This window comes from Aotus nancymaae, unplaced genomic scaffold (assembly GCF_030222135.1).
Source record: "Aotus nancymaae isolate 86718 unplaced genomic scaffold, 86718_ANA_hifiasm-v0.15.2.pri h1tg000011l, whole genome shotgun sequence".
Taxonomy (NCBI): Eukaryota; Metazoa; Chordata; class Mammalia; order Primates; family Aotidae; genus Aotus; species Aotus nancymaae.
In genome coordinates, this window is record NW_026988422.1 from 28149566 (window position 1) to 28172289 (window position 22724).

The 22724-nt window shown below is 37.0% G+C and overlaps 1 long non-coding RNA gene across 2 annotated transcripts; it reads left to right on the forward strand.

Moving 5' to 3' along the window:
* The first annotated feature begins 121 nt into the window (after positions 1-121).
* Positions 122-12399, forward strand: LOC105729813 (uncharacterized). Of its 2 annotated transcripts, XR_010341949.1 has the most exons (5): positions 122-186; positions 6627-6668; positions 7479-7557; positions 7954-8057; positions 12203-12399. It is a non-coding gene; the product is annotated as an uncharacterized LOC105729813 (long non-coding RNA). The 2 variants fall into 2 exon arrangements; XR_001110307.2 differs by lacking the exon at positions 6627-6668 and having other exon boundaries at positions 140-186.
* The last annotated feature ends 10325 nt before the right edge of the window (positions 12400-22724 follow it).

Consider the following 22724-nt stretch of genomic DNA (forward strand, 5'->3'; position numbering starts at 1 on the left):
TATTTCAAAAATTCATTTGCAGCTACACTTCAGAGAATTAATTACTTTTTGTCTTTCTCTTCTTATTCATCCCTCTCTCTTGCTGATGATCAAGTAGGCACTAGGAAGAGGAAGTAAGTATGGTTGGAAGAGGTGGAAGTGTGGTGCTGCCAGAGCAGAAAGCACAAAGGACGTGCTTTTATGTGGGTAAGTGAAAAAGAGTAAGTTAAACTTAATCCTATCTTCTTTACACTAAAAGCAATAGGAAACCATATTACTATGTTATAGGTTCTACTTAGTATTTTAGAAGAGAGAAAAATTAAAATCCAGCAAGCAAAATCTCAAGTTATTAAAAAGATTAATCTGTTGTTTATCACTATATCATCTATGCAATTCATTTCCCTGTATGCTTATTAAAACAGACCACACAGACAAAGCAATTGTATAATTTTGCTTAAGTGTTACAAGGAGCTCGTGTACTGACTTCCAGAAGGGTTGGGGTGGGCACAGTCATTTTTGCACAACACTTGCTTATCACAACTTGCCAGATGACTCTATGGTGACATTATGGCAAGGTTCAAATCCATAGCCATTTAAATCATTTTCTGAGCTAGAATAGAAAAATGAGTCCGAGAAATTTCATTTACCAAATCCCAGACTGAGGCAAAGCAGATACTTTCTTCCATACTTAAAACACTCACAAAATAGAAAGATAGTTTCCATCATGCCAGTTCAAGCTACCATTTTAAAGCAAGCAAAAAGATGTGCTTTTTAATATACCTTATTCTAAGTAGCTGGTTTAATGGGAGAAATAACCTTTGTACTAATGAGATTTTGAAAAAACAAATGAATGCAAAAGCAAACACTGAATTTTCTCTAATACTCTTGTTGCTCTGGCACAGGATCCATAGCCATTTGAGTACCAAATGATCCCCTCAGGGATAAACAATTTCCATGGGTGCAATTGGATGTTCTGGTATGTGTATCAGCAGAAAGGGGGATAAAGTTAAGAAAGAAGATGGAGAGAATTCAGTGTTTAATTTTATCCAAAAGATAAGAGACAAGGGAAGAAAAAGAAGTACAGAGAGGAAAGGTGTCAAGAATCAATGCTGATGGTGTTAGGGGCAGATACTCCTCTGTTCTGTTCAGTGAAACTATCACCACGAGAGCCCACTGACTTCTCTGTGAGAATCTGTAAAGCTTGCATATGACACTGTGCCCCAGACTGTCTTAAAGACTAATTGTCCCCTGCTTTGACACAACCTAATGTGATCAGGAGCTCATCAGCTAATTCAAAATTTGTTTTCTAAAGGTTGAAATGGGGCACCATCTAAAGGTATACTTGGTATAGTCTCACCTCTGAGTAAGGAAACAAATGCTTTGTGATTTTGGGTCTTTCAGTGCTATAGGCTTTGGGATACTATAGCTCAACATACCATTGTGGCTCTCTCCTTAGATTTTTAAAATATGCCTAATAAGTAACCAAGTTAATCCAGTCCAGGTGTCTTGATGGAAAAGATTTCCCCTCCCAATATCAAAAACTCTTCAGATAAGATGAGTGCATAATAAGGCAAATGTTTGTTTATGTAGCTGTTGTAACTTAAAAGAGATCTATCTGAAGGAAACATTTATTCAATATCATCAAGTCACCAATAACTTCTATGCACTCAGTATACTGGTTTATTGGCTATGAATGTATTCTTACTTTTACAACTTCCCTAGAAATTATTTATCTGAAAATGTACTAAAAAGCAACCCATCATATCACACAGTAAGAAACTAAAAATCTATACCTAAGACATATTGTTGCTGTTCCAAACCAACCTGGAATATAATTTGATAATTCAATGAAAAATTATTTGTTTCATATTGTGTATGTTTAAAAAAGTAGCATTAACTGGAATCATCAATCAAAAAATTTCCCCAACATCTCCCGACAAGTGTTTGCAACAGCAGCTGGAAACTTGGTAGACATCTCTCCTTCCTAATTCCTTCAGCAAGAACATTTAGAATGCTGTAATGATTGGCTCTAAGGAATCTTGTGCTTATGAAAAACTATCTTGCTTCTGCCTTATGCATTCAAATTTGTCTCCAACCAGACTCTTCGCATGCCCTGAAAGCTCCCAGAGGCTTTTGACTACGTAGTACTGCCCCCATGTGGGCCAAGGGTGTCAATAGTACACGGAGTACCTGCACTGCATTTTTGACATTAGCCGAGGGAGGTAAAAAACTATGATTTTTGATAGTCGTTATCCTATACATTGATTTGAATTTTCAAGGGAAATAAAATTTTCCAGTCTCAGAGTTAGTCATAAAAAGTAGCTGGGTTAAGATGCCTGGAAATAAAGAACAGAGGAGAAGGGATAGGAAAATCTAGGCCAGTGTTCTCTCTCACCTGGGATTCTTGTTTTTCTCCACCCAGAAGGTCAAATCTCAGAGGAATTAGTATGCAGATCACATACACAGCAACTACAGTTCCAGACTAGGGAATGTGCTAATTGGCTCACCCGCCCGAAGTACCAGGGTACCAGTCGTCTGACACATAGCCTCTGAGGGAAGCAGGACTTAATGCAGGACACAATGTTCTCACCACTCTGCACTGTCGCCTATCCCTGCTTCTAACAGGCGGGCTGGCCATATGCAGCGGTGGCTGGAGCACTCTCATAATTATTCCCGCTTTGTAGACTAATGTGTACACTTGGGATTTTAAAATGCTATCTAATTCAGAAGAAATTAAAGCCAGTGCCCCTTCAGGCTCCTTTCCCAATACATTTCTCCTGTAGTGTTCCAAATAGTGCTCTAAATAGCATCATGCATTAAAAGGTAGGTTAGAAACTCGGGACCGGTGGTGTTAACACCCTTTAAGTCTGTCATTGAGAATATGGTTAAAGCTAGTCCCATACCAGACAGTACAATACAAAAAAAAAAAAAAAAAACTCTTTTGCTAGTCCTCAAAAAAGTTAATTAATTAAAACCCCTTTTCTACTTCCTGATTAGAGAAAACACCTTATAAATAAATGAGCAAATACCATCTCTAACATGAAAAAAAAATACTTCTTTGGTTACTTGTTTGTAATTCCTTTCACTACTGCCTCATATTTCCAACTCATGAACTGTTTTGCTCTCTTCTGGGATTGTTTCTGAAAGAAGTGGGATGCTTCAGAGAAGAAACAGAGAATAAGTGTTAGCACCCGTCTTGTTCCAGGAAGCAATGATATGCTTAGAGCCCTCCTTGAATGGGGAGCTCTCTTTCTGAATCATATGATATCCATGTTGCTGATGCAATAGGAACAGGAAAAACTACAGCCGTCTGTTGTTGATTAAGTCTGATAACTTACCCAGGCTAATGAGGTGGAGGCTTTTCATGCTTCCCCTGCCTAATGTAGCTCATTAAATGTACACTTATTAAATATTCAGATAATTGTGGTAGTCATAATAGTGATAATAATAGCCATATGATGACAATGGTGAAAAAAGAAAGCATCCTTGAATGGAAGAGGTTTCATTTTGCTGAAGCAAATCAAAAGAGGTTGTAGTACTGCCGTGAGCAGTGTGCAGAGTACATGAGACTATCTAGACGTTCTTTTGCTTTATCATGTTTTTAATAAACTAAAGGTAATTAGCTAGATTTCCTGGGATTACTTGGACACACAAAAGTACAACCAATTTCTAGGAAACACAAATACTTCCTCCTGATTTGAGTTTGCATTTTGACCTGAAACTAGCAAAGAAAAGCTAAGTCTCAACATTGTAATTTACATTCTACTTCAGTTTCTTATTTACGTTAGTTCAATTTTAGGTCAAATACCCTTGTAGAGCCACCTAATATTAAAAAGAGTATTCAGCCTCAACTGAATGAGACTATTTTTTGTTTGCTAGGTTAGTAGTTGGCTGTTTTTTGCTTTGTTTTGTTTTTTTACAGGTTTGCAGCTGAAAAAATTTTCTTGCTTGTATTTTTTGAATTTTATGTTTGTCAGAGCCTCCAAGTCTGGGGCAGGATGAGATGTGAAGATGTCAGAAAATTCAAGGAACCTTCTATTTTGTAGACTCAAAAGGATTTGATAAGAATATGAATTGTCAGTTTTGCTCATCACTCAGTTCTAAAAATCTATACTCAAAACCTTTCATGATTGTCTTATCTCTCACTAGCATCAAACATAATAAAATCAAAATAAACTTCTGATATAAATCAGGTTTCAAAATTTTACCAGAACTTTCTTTTCTGTTTGATTCTTTTTGATCCACACCAGATATACCAGAAACAAACAAGTTTCTCCCAAATCCCATTTTGTTTTAGCAGTACTCCTAACAAGAAAAAAGAGACAAATATGGAAATGATGCTGTTCAGATATTTCTTCTATCACCTCTTTTAACAAGTTTATAAAAGCAATACTAGTATCCGCCTTATGAATTTTCCATATTGAAAATAACATAGCTAATACAATAGACTCAGCTTTTGAATTTGTGGTGATCTTTCTCTTGTATTAGGAAATATTACATCTCTGACAGTTCAGTAGCACTGTTGTCTCTTGTCTCTTAAGTCTAATGTAAGTCTAATGGGCTCATTTAGTCTTGTAATGAACAGTTCAGGATTTTTACTCTCGGGTTTCCAATCTTGGTAGGTGACAACAGTTTGTTTGCATTTGCCTTATGTATTTGATGCTACACAGTAGTGAAATGCAATCCTTTGCTGTCTATACAATTATTATGATGCCTTTGCAACATGATGTGCTCACTGACACTAGTTTACCTTCTGTTGCCCCAGGCTTGCAACCTGGTAGCATTAGAATGTACTTGCTCCAAAGAAAGTATTGGTCTTATGACATTTTTGTGATATGAAATAAGCTGAAAGCAGGCTCAACTGACCCGATTATAACAACATACCTCAGTCTAGAGACTCTTCTAGCTACTGATGATTGCTTTTCTCATATTTGCAAAAGGCTATGACATCGCCAAGAGAAAGAGTGAGAAATTTCTTTGACCAAGTCTCTGAACTATGGAAACTTGCCAGAGATCATTTTTTTTTCCTTTTGTCCTAAAAAGGAAAGCAGAATACCAGAAATATATATTTGATATTTAATAAAGTCCCAGCTAATGTTGTCAATGAAAAAGCAACAGTATCATTTCCAAAATTTCTATTTTGGAAAAGATTATGGGTAGCAATTTGATTGGGAGAGATATCTGAGGAATTGCAATTATATGGTTTTCTTCTCTAAGATCATATACCTATTCAGGAATAGTAATGGATAGCCTGAAGGAGATTATGGACAATGGCAAAAATCTTCCACCCTTATTTCTTGGCACACCTCTGCATATTCACTGCTAGTTTGGTTGACCAATTTGGAAGTTTATGGTTTGTTAACTGTTTCTATACCTTATGACACATAATATGTAAAGTAAAATATAACTAGATAGGAAGGAGGAATATGCATTTAAATTAACCTACCTAAAGAAAAAAAACCAAATTAAATATTTATTTTATACCAGTAGCTTTTGTTCTTGTTTCTTTATGTGATTGAAACGAGTGCTCTTAAGTCTAATTCCCAAAGAAGCTTTCATTGTCTGGGCCCATATGCCAGAATAAACTGCCATTTACATTGGACCAAGAAAGAAGTAAGCATGTTGGGCAAATTTGACATAAATATGCCAGCTACTGGTGATACAGAAGCAGAAATAGTGCATACCTTTTCTTTGAAAGAAAGAATAAACCAAAAACCAGCCACAGAGTACATGCATTTCTCATCACTGCTGAGGTACAAGGAGGCCCCAAGATTCTTCCTTACAAAGCCACCCATCAGAGAGAAAAAAGAAAAAAAGAAAACAATTCTAATGTTGAGAAAAAGAAGTCAAGAGCTGACTCCAATACTTTCCTTACGTTCTCTCTGGAGCTCTGTGGAGAATATTCTGTGCTGGTAATTGCTCCTAATCAACTGGATGGAAGAGAAAGCAAAAATAAGAACAGCCCTTTCCTATATATTTAGTACATGCTCAATTCTCCTCTAATGTAGAAGACATCTAGGAGAATCCTAGAGAAGGTTTTACTAGACATTTCTTTTCACCTATAACACAGTTCTAGTCATTCTTTTCTTGGAGTGCTTTTAATAGTTTCCCTGAAAATGTATAGCAGCATAATAATCTGTTATTATGGTACAACTGGTATGACAATCTTTAATATTCTCTGTAGCTCAATCTTCACCAAGTTCTAGCCATGCTAGAAAATGGACTTTGAATAAGTAGGATTGTCTCAGCTAAGCCACTTTACATGGAAATAGGAAATCACCATAGGATTGTTGCAATTTTTGAAAACTAGTGCTTTGGGCAAGGTAAATATTGGGCTCATTCATGATGCACATCAAGGACTCATATCTTGTCTCCCTCAGTTGTAACTTAGTTACAAAGTTGTCTTGACTTTGTATTATAATCGGAATAAAATGGATTAATAGTCATTACAAATAAACCATATTCCAAACAGTGCTTAGAATAGATACTTCCAAAGAGCTGACAGAACAGAGCACTATTATTTTTATACTATATTCCCTCCTTGTCCAAGGGTAAGGCATTCCCCCAGACCTAACATTTATAACAGCCCCTAAAATAACCACCAAATAATTGTGTATTTAACTCTTTTTCTTTTTATTGCATTTTAGGTTTTGAGGTACATGTGAAGAACATGCAAGATTGTTGCATAGGTGCATACATGGCAGTGTGATTTGCTGCCTTCCTCCCCTTCACCTATATGTGGCATTTCTCCCCATGCTATCTCTCCCCAACTCCTCCACCCCCACTGTCCCTCCCCTATTTCCCCCCAACAGACCCCAGTGTGTAGTGCTCCCCTCCCTGTGTCCATGTGTTCTCATTGTTCAACACCCGCCTATGAGTGAGAACATGCGGTGTTTGATTTTGTGTTCTTGTGTCAGTTTGCTGAGAATGATGGTTTCCAGTTTCATCCATGTCCCTACAAAGGACACGAACTCATCGTTTTTGATGGCTGCATAATATTCCATGGTGTATATGTGCCACATTTTCCCTATCCAGTCTATAATCAATGGGCATTTGGGTTGGTTCCAGGTCTTTGCTATCTTTCAATATTTTTTAAATGTTTTTCAGGCTTAAGTTAGTTATTCATTCTCACCTTTTTCCATATTGCTTAGATTACAGTGAGAAGAGGAAATGACAAAGGAGCACACAATAGTGATGGTGGTGAGGGCAGAGACAGGGTAGTTGAAATCTATTAATGGTAAATCACTAAGAGAAGACCCTAAAACTCCTAAAATCCTTAAATGACCCTGGTTTAGATCTATTTTACTGATCATCTACTTAGATATCTATGAAAGCCCACTACTGAAATCACTTCATAAGTATTCTTAAGCTGCCTTTTCTTTAGCTAGCTTAAGTAGTGCTTTACTCCTCATAATCAAATAATCCTAATGAGAAGCACTTGGAATATTTTCACATTTGTATGTTAAAGGTGTTTTTGTTTGTTTGTTTTCGTTACTTAGCCCTCTTCTCTCAAAGGATGATTAAGGAAGATGAATGGAGAAACAAGGAAGGAAGGATACTAGAATACTAGAAAGTTAGGTAAGGTCTTACTAGTCTTCCAGGACATACCCAAACGGTAACTGTGGGCTTCCTTCTGCTTATTGGATGGATGTAATAATTAGCATCAATTTTCTGTGTATCTGAGATGAGCTGTATAGACTAGGAAGTTTTAAAAAGGCTAGGACAAAAAATAAATCTAGGAAAATCTGAGGTTAATGGATGCTTCTTAATCTTTAATGTTTATAAGAATAATCTGAAAATCATGTTAGAAATGCAAATTCTTATTCAATAGATGTAAAGCAGGGCCTAAGATTCTGCACTTCCACAAGCTTCCATGTAATGTCAATGCTGCTGATCTGGCCAGTATATTCTGAGTAGCAAGAATGAAGGGATCCTTTATGTAATTACACAACCATTCTTATTTACTCTCTGCAGGATAGTAAAATAGAAGATGACCATTGAAACCAGACAAAGTCACCATTTTCAAGCTGTGTGGAATTTTAGCCTATCAACATTTTTGTTTCCTCATTCGTAAAATGGTGAGGATAATATTTATCTTGCAGAATTCTAAAAATTAAATGTTATTAAATATGCAAATTTCACAATAGCTCCTAAGCAAGTGGTATTTATTTTTTGATTCATTCACTATGTTAATTAGAGAACATTTCTTGAATAGTATGCAGTTTTCTACAATAAATGCTGGAGAGGAAGAAATATATGATCTCTGCTCTAAAGAGTTTATAAACCAATAAAAGTAAAAAATTGTCTACAGGATAATATCTAGTGACATATAATAATAAATGCCATAGAGATATCAAAACAAAATGCTTTGGATTTTAAAAAAGGCAGGTTGACTGAGAGAGGAAGGAGAAAAAGGTAGAAAAGTCAGAATATTTCAAAAAGGAGGCTGCATATCTACTAAACATGTGTAGTTGGATATGAGTTCACCAAACAGAAAAGAGGGGGGCTGTAATTTCAAGTAAAGGAAGCAGCTTGTAGAAATGATGGTAATGTGAAAACTGAGACTTTTTAATGGTACCTCCAGAATTCCAATATGGCTACAACTAGGTTGAATTGGGAGGCAGCAAGGAAGACAAAGCTAGCTGCATCTAAAAGGCAAAGGCCTTGTATGACATGCTGGGATCCTGGGACAGTCTGCGCCTCCTTATATAGTTTTCATCACACCTTACTATAATTACAAACTAGCTCATGTATAACTCTGCATCTCTAATACAAATGTCTTGCCCATAACAGGTATTCAATGAGTTCTTGTTGACAGAATAAATGCATAAATATTAAGGGGAGAGATTTCTTGGGGAAGGGGAAAAGGCCTAAAATAATATTCCACAGACGGATCCCATAAGCAGACAGCTGCCTGCTCTGCTTATCTTGCAGTGACCTTAGCCAGTATGGGGACTCTGGCATAAATATGCATCTTAGAGCAACACCAAGTGGTTTTTATTTGGCGTGATTGTTACATTACATAACAGAAACAACCATCCCATTATACAGTGTACTGCATGCATTCCATTTGGCCTCCCTGTGATGATTCAATCTCTTAGTGGTGCTTAAGTTGGTAAAGGTTGAGATAAACTATTATACTCTAATCAGATTGAGATCATCAGATGAAAACTATGGTGTGTCACATTGTACTCATCATCGCTTGTAACACAAAGTTCAGTAATATAGCTTGCAGCTACTAGTTATTAAAGCAGCTTGTGAGACCAGGACTTCTGCTTTCCTAACACACAGAAGCACGAGGCTGCTTGTTTTTCCAAAGAAGCAGAAAGGCACAGTCTCCAGTGGACAATATGATTTCAATATAGAAAGCGTGCTTATATCTCACTTCATTTCATTCCATCTATTGATTTCTTCAGGATTGTGCACATGTATTGGAATATCTTTACTGAATCCCTCAGGCATTCCAAGTAAACACAAACAGAATAATTAGGAACAATAGTAAAAGAATAATTGTAAAGCAGAGCATGTCTTCATATTATATTAGAAATAGAAACCTTGGATTTATCAGATGGAACTATTTTAGGGCTGGCTTTAGGCAGAATTAAGCAGGAAAAGCTCAACTTCTACAGGAGGACAGCACAGTGGCCAAGGGCATGGGCTGTAGGCAGGTAATCTGGATCGGAAACTACTTGGAGACTTCCTGGCTTTGTGATTTGGAATGTATTGCTCAATCTTTCATGCTCCAAGCTCATCATGTATAAAGTGAGAATTATACAATTACTTAACCCATAAGGATATGGAGAGTTAATCCATGAAATATCACTTAGAAAAATAATGACACTCAAGAGCTTAATATATGTTAGCTATTCTTATAATCTTCAGGGCCTCCACTCTACTAATTCAGTAAATATCCCTGCTTCTAGAGTACCTCATTCTATATTTTAAATGTCTCCAATATTATTTTTGTCCTTTTGCATACTTAGATTTCTAGCAAGAGTTTGAGTCATTTATAGGTTTGTGTAATTGTGTCCTCACAAAATGTTGCCCCTGTCCAAAACCCTCTTATCTTACATTTTGTCTCTCACTGTCGAAAGAAAAAGACTTTTAAAAAGTTATTAAGAAATCCACAGCAATAATAAACAAGTGGTGGGAAACCCCCTACCCAGCCCACAATCAAAGCCTCTGAAGTTACAGCAATACACAGTCACTCATGCAACAAATATTTACTGAAGTGTCAGATACTCCTGGATGCTGGGGGCACAAAGATAAATAAGGCAATGTAGATTCTTAGTATTCACTGGAGAACATGGGAGCACCAGAAAATGGAGCTTAATTCAGTCTCATGTAGGGGGAGAAAATGGTACCAGGAAAGATTTTCTCCCTATAGCCTTGTAGACTTTTCTAGAGTTGTTTAATTACAAGCATCAGTTTTCTTTTGTTGTTCAACGTCCAACTGGTTAGAAGACAAAGTCTTTTTTCTCATTCCTCAATAAATCCTAAAAACATGTCCTTCCACACATCAAAATGCTTAGAGAACAGGAAAAAAAAAAAAAATAACTGTCCAACTCAGAAGTGAGAGGCTTGGGTTACATGCAGAAAAACTTTCCTTTGGGTATTACTTATTAACACCATGAAAGCAGCACAATGCATCTATTCATTCACTCATTCAATTACTCCTCCTCACTGTGCCTTCCTGCACACTGCTTACTGTGCCCTCACAACCTGATATGGTTTGGCTGTGTCCCCACCTGAGTCTCATCTTTAATTGTAGCTCCCATAATTCCCATATGTCATGGGAGGGATCCAGTGGAAGGTAATTGAATCATGGGGGTGGGTCTTTCCTGTGCTGTTCTCACGAAAGTGAATAAATCTTGCAAGATCTGATGGTTTCATAAAGGGGAGTTTCTCTGCACAAACTCTCTTGCCTGCTGCCATGTAAGATGTGACTTTGCTCCTTATTTGCCTTCAGCCATGATGGTGAGAACTCCCCAGCCATGTGGAATTGTGAGTCAATTAAATATTTTTCCTTTATAAATTACCCAGTCTCGGGTATATCATGATTTGTAGCGTAAGAAAAGACTAATGCACAACCCATGGCAACAATGTTAGACAAAACAGAATCTATTAAAGAGAGTAAGTGTCCTTCTCCATGTGGGAGCTAAAAATAATTGAAGATATATCTTATAATAGGAATAAACAAAAATGAAATACATGATTAAATACCATTATTTAAAAATGACTTGATGTTCTGGAAAAAAACATCAGCTAAGATAGCAAACACTGAAAGTTTTATCTCTTGTATCACCTGGAAGTGGATGCCTGGAAAACTGTGTTGCCAGTGATTTTCTGACTGCAAGATTCAGAAGGAAACAGCTTAGGGTCATAGAAACAATGTTGGTCATGCCATAGGAGTGAGAAGTATCAGCACTTAGCTACATATTTTTCATGGTATGCTGGCTAGGTAGCATGACAATTAAGAAAAGGGGTTGTAATGTACTAGGCTTTGATTCTGCTGCCTGCTTAATATGGGACCTTGGGAAATTTATTCAACTTCTCTGAGCCTGTTTTCTCAATTAAAAAGTGAAGATACTATATCTCAAAAAATGTTAGCTATTATCATTTAATTAGTCTGTAGCTACATGAAGGACACAGCCAAGTCTGTCTCAGTCATCTTTACATCCTTGATATATGGTCCAACAAGCATGGTCTCCTGACACACACACACGCACACACACACATATACAATGGGAAGGGTATTTAAAATAATCGGGATTGAAGAATAACTATAAAAGATGGTTAGAATATTAATAAGTCAAGGAGCATGAGAGAAGAAGTTACTATTTGGGCAAAAACAAGTTGGAAAGACATGGAAACCAAATGCTTATGACACTCATGGACTGAAGAAGAGACAGACAAACCAGAAGGAAAGATAAATAGTATCCAAACAACTTCAACTTTGGAAAACACTAAGAGATCATCTCATTTATATTTCTTTTTGTGAAGAAAGACAACTGAAGCTCAGAGGAGTTTAAATAGCTTATAGTGGGAGATACTGGCATAGCTAAGATTACAACCCAGATTGCCTGACACATACTTCAGTGCTCACTTGGGAAGGAACTGGAAGAAAATGCTAGGAAGCTGGTCTAAAATCATATGATAGAGTTCTCCATATGGAAATTTCACTTCTTAAGTAATGAGGATCTCTCTGCTCTGTTACCAACAGGATAAGGTAGAAGAAAATTCCCTGGAGGGCTCCTTTGTGGGTCATGGCCGCAGAGAGGGAGGCCACAAAGTAAGCACTATTAATCAGCAAGCAAGAGTCAAGAAAGAATATAAACTAAAAACATTACAAGCTTATTTATACAAAAAAAAAACCAGTACCCAATGGTGTTGGTAAGTAGGGGAGCAACGGGTTGATGGCTTGATTTAAGTGAAGATTAGATAAGCAAGCTAGGAAAGAATTTCCTTGAGCCTAAAAACAAACACCACATAGTATTTGTAATGTGCCACATACTATCTGGAAGTGAAAACCACACATAATGTTTTGACACTTTGTGGGCTTTTTTGTTTGAAGTTTTTTTTCTTTTATGAAGAACTCAAGATAGTCTCTTAGATATTACTATTATTCATAACATCTATGCCCTTTTGGTTAGGGGCAGAGATATTTTTAGTCTCATTTTATAATGGAGCAACAATTAAAAGTCAAACATGAAAAACATTTTGGTTTATTGACTCTCATCACCTTATTTTTATACTTGATGCTTGTCCTACCCAAAGGCAAGAAACCAGCACCAAATGTCTTCCCCAGGTAGGTAAATGTTGTTCATTTTTATTTGTCATCTAATAAATAAACGCCAGATTTGGAGGTGGAACCTTCAAAGTGAAGTTGCCTCATCCTGAGAAAATGTTGGTGTCTGTTTACATCCATCTATTAATGGAATAATCTTCCAGATCAGTCAGAGTACTTGAGACACAATCAATGATACATATGCCCCCATTGTTCTTAATTAGCTTCTGATTAAAATGTCTTCTCATGCTCTTCAAGCTTAATTGTTGTCACTGACATCCATGAAAGTACTCTTGCAAAGATTTCTGTATTGAGAATTAGAGGCAGGGAATCTACAGTGAAGCACTGTGTCCCCAGGAAGTTCTTCTCTCTCCCCTGATTATAATCAGACTCTGACTGCCATCACACAAGAATTATAATACCTAGGTAATAAACACCCTGCAGACATACTGTGACTGTAATATTTGGGTTCTTCAGACTAAGGGGCCCTGCAGTGGCAAGCTTTTGTGTTCAGCAGTGCTCAGCAGTTCTAGCCAGAAGTTTCTTTCATCAGTAGATGGTGTTTACTCCTCCTCTTCATTGGGATGCAAGTATTACAGAGCAGAAGTTGGGACTAAATTCCACTGCAGTGTTCTTTGCAGTGAACCTCGGGATTGCTTTTGTTAACATGGATGGTACACTTAGCCAACTGTATAGCAGCTCTGTTTTTTAAGTCTGGATGTGCATTGCAATCTACTTGGGAAGTAATTTTTTAAATCACAGATCCCTAAGCCATTTCCTAGTCCATTTAATCAGAATCTATACAGAGGTTAAGAGCAAGAGCTTTGGAGTCAGCAGTCTGAGTTTGTATCCTGACTCTAAAATGCAAACCTGGGACAGGTATTTAAACCCAGTGCCTTAGTTTTCTTATGTATGAAAATGTAGTTAATTATATCTACCTCATGAGAGTGTGCTTAGAATAACACCTGTCCCATATAAACACAATTTAAGTATTGGTTATGATGGTGGTAGAGGAAATGGAGCTAGAACTTGACTAAATCCTTCCTAAAGCCCACCTTTAGATTGGGAAGTCAGCAAGCCCCTTTTATTTTTTAACTCTTTTTGAGCTTGGTGGTTGTTCTGTTATTTTCAGCTTACATACATCCAATGCTTAGGGTAGGCTGGGAAGCCTCATCTGGGCATTCTGCCAATACAATAGAAAGAGCACCAGTCAGAAGATTTGAATCCTAGTCCAAATGCTACTCTATCTGGGAGCATATGATTCCAGAAGCCTTGGCAGTGTTAACTTGATTACAAATATGAGTCTGGGCATTGACATCCAATAATCAACATACTAAAATGCCTCACCCCTCAATTCTGTTTATCTAATAAATAAGGAGACTGAACTAGAAAAGCCTAAGGATGGTTAAGCTTAAGGAATCAACATTTTTAATATTCTCCTGGAGGCCAAGGGTCAGACTGAATTTTGTAGTGCATTGCACAAACTCTTCTCTTGCAAAGGAGTTTGATATCCCCCCTCTTTGAAGATGAATAGGAGGGAGGTGTTGAATGCTGCTAATCTCAGAATGGAAACCAAGGCAACAAGAGAAAACAATACCAGAGAGGTGCTGATTCTAGACGGCTTATGAATACAGAAATTACCTGTCTTTGTTACATGTTTGGAGCTGAGCCTTCCTATAATTTATCTTTGCATCTCAAGAGGCTTTATACAAAACACTGAGACATTTTCTTAAATAGAAGAGACTAAAAAAAACAACATTAAAGAAAGCAACCATCCCTCGTGTCTGATTGTTCTTCCATGCTGTTTGTCCAAGACTGGTTTAAGGTAACCTGACTGTGCACATGAGTGTTTTAGGCTATGGCTATGCAGTATCCAAACACCTATTTGAGAAGTGAGTTCTTAAACAGAGAACACGGACTGACCACATAAAAGCTTCATGCTTAAAATCAGTACTTTTCATATACAAATCCAGTTTTCTGGCCTCTCTAGAACAAAACTTGGAAGATCTGGCAACACCAGATTGGCATTCCCCATCGCAACAATAGGCTAATACTGAGTGGCAGCTGCCCCAAGACTGTGCCCAGTTTGCTGCGGTCCCTAACCTCCCTGACATCAGCAGGACTCAGAGGCTGGCAGTATTCAACATTCGGCTTCTGCTCTGGTCTTCTCACATTTGGCCTGACTCACTCATTTCTACTGGTTTTTATATATTCATAGATATTTGAGTTTGGAACTCTAGCTTGCCTTTAAACTTTGTCCATCCAAGCTGAAGGGCCTAATTTAACGTTTTGAAAATCAAATGGAATGCTTCAAATGGTACCGCCAACAGTGGGGAAGAACACTGGCTCTATGATGGCATATAACCAGTTTAACTGTTCACTTTCCAATAATTCCAGATGACATTCTCTAGGTGCAGTAATGTAATTGCATGTATTATGAACTTCTAATGTGGACTTAGACCTTTGTGTATCACAAAGAAGTGACAGTTCTTTAGATCACCTACTGAGATGAATTGAGGAAGAGTTTTGGAACAGGCCTCAAATAGATTTGCCTGAAGCCTCTGCATTTTCCTCATTTCCTTTATAGAGCTTAGGTCAGAAACTGCCTTTCCAGCACCATCTATTAGAAGCACATGAAATGTCAGGCCAGATTTATGGATTCAGGAATTGACATTGGATCATAATTCAATTTAGAGTAGAAAGAACAAGAACACCAAAAATGACTTGGAGCCAATTCCTTTGTGGTCACAACAACACTATAAAGAGAGCATTGATTTCTCAAAGCCACTCCTCTTTCCACCCCTGCCCCAACTCTTGTTTTAGTACATATACTGGTTATAAAATACTAGTATACAATTACAACAAAAACCTAAAAATCTGCTTACCATTTCTGCTGTTCTTTTCCGGACGTCTGACTGTAGACTTCTTCCCTATTTACCACCATGTCCTGTCTTCTTTTTTGTCCTCCCAGTACCTCATTGCTACCAAATCTCCCTGCTTTTGTGTGTGGCTGTGCCTTTTACCAAATTGTGACTGCGTGCAAAGAGCACATCTTATGCATTATTGCTCCCCCAATTCCTAAGCATGCTACCCTGCACTGTAGAAGCTATTTATAGTTACCTAAATGATTGATGGCCTCCAGTACATCAAGCCCTTCCTCTCATTCCAGGACATTAGTTTATTTCTTCACTACCAAACTTGAACCCCATCATCAGCCATCTTGGTGAATTCTTACATTTCACTTTCTTTCATCTCTCTTTGCCAAGTTACCAGACTGTCAAGAGTGACTAGAAGTAGCTCTGTAACTAAAAGTTTTGAAGATATATTTATGTGTTCTAAAGCAAACACACTCTGCAAAATAGTAACTGATACTTCACAGACATATAATACTTCTAGTCAGTCAATTCTATCATAGCACATATTCCCAAATTGCTCTCGAATCTTCAGTTTCCCAACATCCCACAGTCTTCAGTCTTATTAGATGAGCTAATCCCAGTATGAAATTTAAATAACCTCAGTTTAGCTCCTTTAATTCCCTATGTCCCTTTTCAAAATATCATTGCATTATTATTTCTCTATTTTTATTTGTCCATCTTTGTTATCTAATTGATCCATTTGTTTATTTGTTCCTTCCCATCCCATAATACCTGGGATTTTTTCTGAATCCCTCTTCCCTTCTCTTGCATTCATTCTCTCTCTCTCTCTCTCTCTCTCTCTCTCTTTTCCTCTCCATTTCTATTTTCTGTTTGTTATTGTCTTAATTTCATTCACTTCTTTTATCTACAGCAGCTCTTTCACAGGTTAACTGTGAGCTCACTATTGTCAAGTTCAAGCTGTTTCTAAATCCTATTCCTGCTAAACACTTGCATTTTTCAGCACTATGTTTATCACTCTCGTTTACATTCTTTGTAACAGTAACTTTTTTGACACTGTCACATTTTGGTTCTTTTACTTTTGAAATACTTCTTACCTACTTCCCAGTTTTGGCTCCTCCTTATCCCCCACTCTCAGTCGCACAGATTTCTAATCAATTTTGATTCTTCTTTCTCCTTTGTACCCCTTGTGCAATCAGTCTCCAAGTCCTGAAGTATACTTCAGGGGACAAGAGACACATTTAACTTGCCATGTTGTCATCTAGTATTCAATTTGAACATCTCAGTCTCTTTTGAGGTGCCTAAGATGTTCTAGAAGTATACTCTGGAAAACTTCAAGTCAGATATTAAAATCAGGAATGAGGCTAAATCTATAAAAATCAGAAAAATAGTTCACTAGTTGACGTGTAACAGGTGAGATGATGCTTGGGCATATTTATCTTCTGCTTCTGCTGCTAGATGGGGATTTAGTTCAGAGAAAATACATTTCTCATGCTCAAGTTCCAATTCACTCCCTTCCTATTATGAGACAAAAAAAGGAGAAATGAATTTTGTGTAACTGGGTATCATTTTTGTCATAAGTGATAGAAATCCAGCTCAAACAAGCTTAGGCCAAAGTGGAGGATGTATTCTCAAGCATGATTAGACTTGGGAAAGGAAAGCAGTAGCTCTGGGAAAACTAGAACAACTGATTATTTCTTATCCCCTGCCCATACTTTTCTTTCACTTCAACTATGTTCTCTTTGGTTACGTTTTTTGATGATACTTGAATCATGGCAACCTGAAATCTGGGTTCATATAATTTCATTTTCTTCAACGCAGAAAAAAAAAAATGTTTCCTTTGGCTCCAATTTGATAAAAAGAAAGTAGAAAAAACTTTGTAGGATGAGTTCAGGTGATATACAAGGTGGACATCCCTAATCAGAAAATGTGAAACTTGAAATGCTCCAAAACCAAAAAGTTTTCAAGCACCAACATGATGCCAGAAGAGGAAAATTACACACCTGACATCATGTAACAGGTTGCAGTCAAAGTGCAGACAAAACGTTGTTTCCTAAGGCTATGTGTATAGATGTATATGAAACATAAGTAAAATCCTTGTTTAGACATGGGTTCTGTTCCCAAGATATTTGCACATTATGTATGTGCAAACATTCCAAAACCAACAGTATCTATATATGAAATCTGCAACACTGCTGGTCTCAAGAATTTCAGATGAAGGATATTCAACTAATACTAATTGTTCCCTCAGCACCCCAATCCATCAGACTGCTTGTGCATATACGGTCATACAGGAAGCTGGCAGTTCTCATTTGCATAAAACAAGATTCATAAAATGAAGACATATATAGCACCAACCTCAAGCCAAAGTCAGTCCCAACCCAGTACTTGATCCTTATTTTAGTAGAACGACAAATCTTTATAAAGATCTGCTCTCAAATTTTAATCATCCTTTCTTTCAGCCAGGAAAGTTGCTTTTAAGTTTTTAGTCCTGAAAATTTAACTCTTCCTAGTTTAAAAATCAAGATTTTATGTATCTATGGACACTGAATTGAGAGAGAAGGATTAAGTGCAGCCCTTGCTAGTCTTAGAATATCAGAAATCAAAATTACTTTGATAGAATTCACCAAATGGATTACATGGCAATGGTACTTTTATTTTACAGGTGATACAGGTGACAGTTCTATAAAACTCTTAAAACTGTCCATCAGGGTTGGGCTTGGGTTGAATGGATGTGGTGGTTGGGATGGCCCAGGCCTGCAATGCAGACCAGTGCAGAGCCACGCTGTTTCTCCACTCCCTCTTCCCGCGGTTGTAGCATTGTTATTGCTACCTTCTTCCAACACTAGAGACCCCCAGAGAGCCAAATTCCTCCATCACACTAAGACTTTCCCTTTATTTGAGGTCAGATATATGAAATCGGTGAAGAAATCTCTTTTTTCTTACAGTTCAAATTCCACATGAAGTATTAATTCCCAGATTATAACTCACTTGATATGATACCTAAATGATTAAAAATTATTCCAAAGACCTGGATAACACACTTATAAATCTAAGGCCTCGTTCTGACAATCTTTTGTCAGCAGAATACTATAGGGAGAGAAAAGTCCAGCATAATAGATTGTGGGTTACTATATGTATCTGAAAATAGATGTAATGGAAATTTCAGAAAGCCAAACAATCAAATAGAGAGGTAGCAGTCCTCACGCTTCTCTCAAACAGAAATCTTTTTGGGCGGGGGGGGGGGTTGGGGGGGTGTAATGCAATTGAAAACCATTTTCTATGTAAGACACACAAACCACAGTTGAGAAATAATAAAAGTTTATAGAATCAGAAAATTCTTTCCAATCTATCTAGCACAAAGGCTGATAAAAATCAAAGCTTGGAACAAGTCGATACAGACCCCAATTCACAAATTCAGCTTGCTTTAGCTACTGCTGCCACTTTTTTTTTTTTTAATTGGATACTCAAGGTCAGTTGTTGTAGAATCAGTAACTGATAATGTATTGTGTTAAACTCACATGCGTAACAGTGAATTCTGTAACGACTGCTTTAGTAAGAAATTGTTGTTAGTGCCTTCAATATTCCAAACAAAAAATAATACTAATGAATCTACTGAGTACTGATGGAAAGGATGTAATACGCTTTTCCACGGAAATGTCTTGTAATTTAGGATTAATTAATGTCCAATTATTGTAAGCTGTTACTAATAAATTTTAAAAGTCAGCTCTGCACTTCCATTTTGTAATGTTTTTATAAAATGGAACATTAGATGTTTTTAATCTTGTCTGTTCTTGCAAAATACCCCAGATAACATGCTGTTTTGCATTTCAAATAATATATACTCATTTAAATGCAAAACCAGGGTCCAATCAGAATAAGATGGCAATCAAATTACAATATTCAATGAAGAGTTTTCCAAGCTGACTTCATTAGTAAACTATCATGAATTTCAAGATCTTACAAGGTTTCTATTTGTTTGTACAATTGCAAAGGGCTCAATTATGGAGCTTTGAGAGAGCCTAAAAATAACATCAGACTAATTAAAAGTTTCAACCGGATTTGGGCTAGCACTGTTTTGAAACTATTTTTAATCCATTTGACTTTCAAAATGGACTTAGGAAGCTAAGGCTCTGTTTTTAAACTATTGGATTAAAAACAAACAGGCAAAAAAAGAAAACAAACAAACAAACAAAATGGTGAGACCTGGAGGCTTCCTCTTTCTGGTATCTAAGAAAACAGAGAACTGTGCAGATCTGTCTGAAAAAACCAGCCATGAGAGTGCTGCCCCGTGTCCTCTTAGGGGAACTCGGTGTCATTTTCTGGCATTATTGTGCATGCTGAAAACAAGCTGGGAGAGTCTGTAGCTTCAAGTTGCTGAATCTTTGAAAAATGCAGGCAAGAGCTTCAGTCTTTGAAGTCATTTTCACTTTAGGAGGCAAGATCCAGGTAATCAGGAAAAGCTCAGGAGGTCGGGCTATTATGATAATGCTCTGCCAGTGCAGTAGCTGCTCATGATAGTACATCTTTTGGATCATCAAACTTTGTGGGAACTCCCAGCAAGGCTTCTGCCTCAACAGGTGCTTTCTTTGTTTGACAAACAGGGCAGTGATAGGGTGTGGAGATAGAAAGCACTTAGATTGCCAGTTTTGTTTTTTTTTTTTTTTTTTTTTCCACATTTATCAGATGGTGCAGTAGTGTGGTTCACTGAACATGGCAATATGGGAAAAGCTGGTAGATTTTTTTTTAATTTTTAAGTTCTTTTTCCATGTGCAGAATGTGCAGGTTTGTTACATAGATATACATATGCCATGGTGGTTTGCTACACCTATCAACCCATCATCTAGGTTTTAAGCCCCACATGCATTAGCTATTTGTCCTAATGCTCTCCCTCCCCTTGTGCTCCACCCTCCAAATGGCTACAGTGTGTGTTGTTCCTGTCCCTGTGTCCATGTGTTCTCATTGTTCATCTTCCACTTAGGAGTGAGAACATGTGGTGTTTGGTTTTCTGTTCCTGTGTTAGTTTGCTGAGAATGATGGCTTCCAGCTTCATTCATGTCATTTCAAAGGACATTATCTCATTCTTTTTTCATGGCTGCATAGCATTCCATGGTATATATATGGTACATTTTCTTTATCCAGTCCATCGTTGATGGACATTTGGGTTGGTTCCAAATCTTTGCTATTGTAAATAGTGCTGCAATAAACATATGTGTGCATGCATCTTTATAGTAGAATAATTTATAATCCTTCGAATGTATACCCAGTAGTGGGATTTCTAGGTCAAATGGTATTTCTGGTTCTAGATCCTTGAGGAATTCCCACAGTTTCCACAATGCTTGAACTAATTTACACTCCCACCATCAGTGTAAAAGCATTCCTATTTCTCTATAGCCTTGCCAGCATCTGTTGTTTCCTGACTTTCTAATAATCACCATTCTAACTGGTGTGAGATGGTATCTCATTGTGGTTTTAATTTGCATTTCTCTAATGATTAGTGATGATGAGCTTTTTTTCCATGTTTTTGGCTGCCTAAATGTTTCTTTTTTACCTCTTTACATTTCTGTTTGAACTGCCCTTGGTTTTTCTTTCTTCAACAGGGTTTTAAGCACTCCTGAGATTTTTCCATAAGATATGAATTAAAATGTTAAGAAATGATTGTCTTTAGAGAAATGCTAACTTCTTACTCTAAAACATCACAAAAATAAATCTTACTAATTTCAAGGTTTCCAAAGTTGTATAAATACGACATTCATTAAACTCCTGTTCTGGAGGTTACATAGGTATCAGAGCATCTGTCACTGCCACAGAAAAACATTAGAGGTAGCTAACAGCTTGAGGAAGAGTACAGCCTTGTAATTTGGTTTTATGTTGTGCCTATTAATGTACAAACTACAATTCAAGTAGCATTTATTCCTATGCCATTTAAATGAACAAAAAAGATATTGTGGCCAAGGCAATGATACCATCATAAACTGAAGGAGGCAAGTGTGCCTTTTAGATCATCAGTGTAATGGTTGTGAGTCTCATTTCAGAGGGTGGGTTTCCTTTGAGGACTTCTTTTATGATTACATATTTTTAAGGGCAATAACTCATGAATAAAATATCAATGAGTGAGGGGACTCTAAACTCTTGTAAAGCTAACTCAATTATCTATGCAAATGGGAGCATGGGTTGCATAAATCAACAACTTCCCAAGCTAATTCCCTGGTTTCAATTTATCCAATAATTTCCACATTTCATCTTTTCTCTTCAACAAACCCTCTACTTTCTTGCTAACCAGAACTGCAACCAAACAACAAAATGGACAGGCTTACGTTTCATCTCACCTTCTCTTGTTATCCCTAAAGGCATGTCTGATGGATGGAAATAGTCTAAAGAGGCAGCAGGAGGAAAGGAAGGGAGCTAGAGCTGGAAAACCCACCAGCTGTATAGCAAACCCCTGAAAAGTCCAGTATTGGTGGGGGGGAACTCACATCATTTCTAATTTTTATCAGAATCATGTCAAAAGTTAGCAAATTTCAATTTCAAGGCTAACAAATTATTTGGCCATCAGATTTCACATGTAGGAGTTTTCTACATGACTGAATTTGTGCTGAGTACAATCTGGGTGGATCTTTGCAAATGAAAATGTCCCTAAGGTAAGAAAAAAGGACTAGATGATCAAAGAAAATAATAGAGTGCCATAAGAAACATAGAAGCTCCTTAAAAAGTAGCTAAATCTAGTGGAAATTGTTAGAGGAGTGGGAGAAAAACATATCATTAAAGTTCAATACATGAACGGAGCTGATGTAGGAAAAAGATGCCAGGCTATTTCTATCAGAAAGAGATCAGAAAGCAGGTGAAAAATACCATCATTTTGTGAAAGCATTAGATGCAGGGTAATATATGAGCTCATCTGAAACATCAAACAGCAATCTCACTTGATGATACCCCCACATTTTATTCCTTTATCATATTTTTAACTTGAAACTACCTTATGCATTAGTTTATGTAGCAATACTCTTAGGGATTTTAAGTGTTAATTTATCATATAATTCCTATTTTAATAGAAGTTTGCCCAGTTTAATGTTTGGATATTTAAA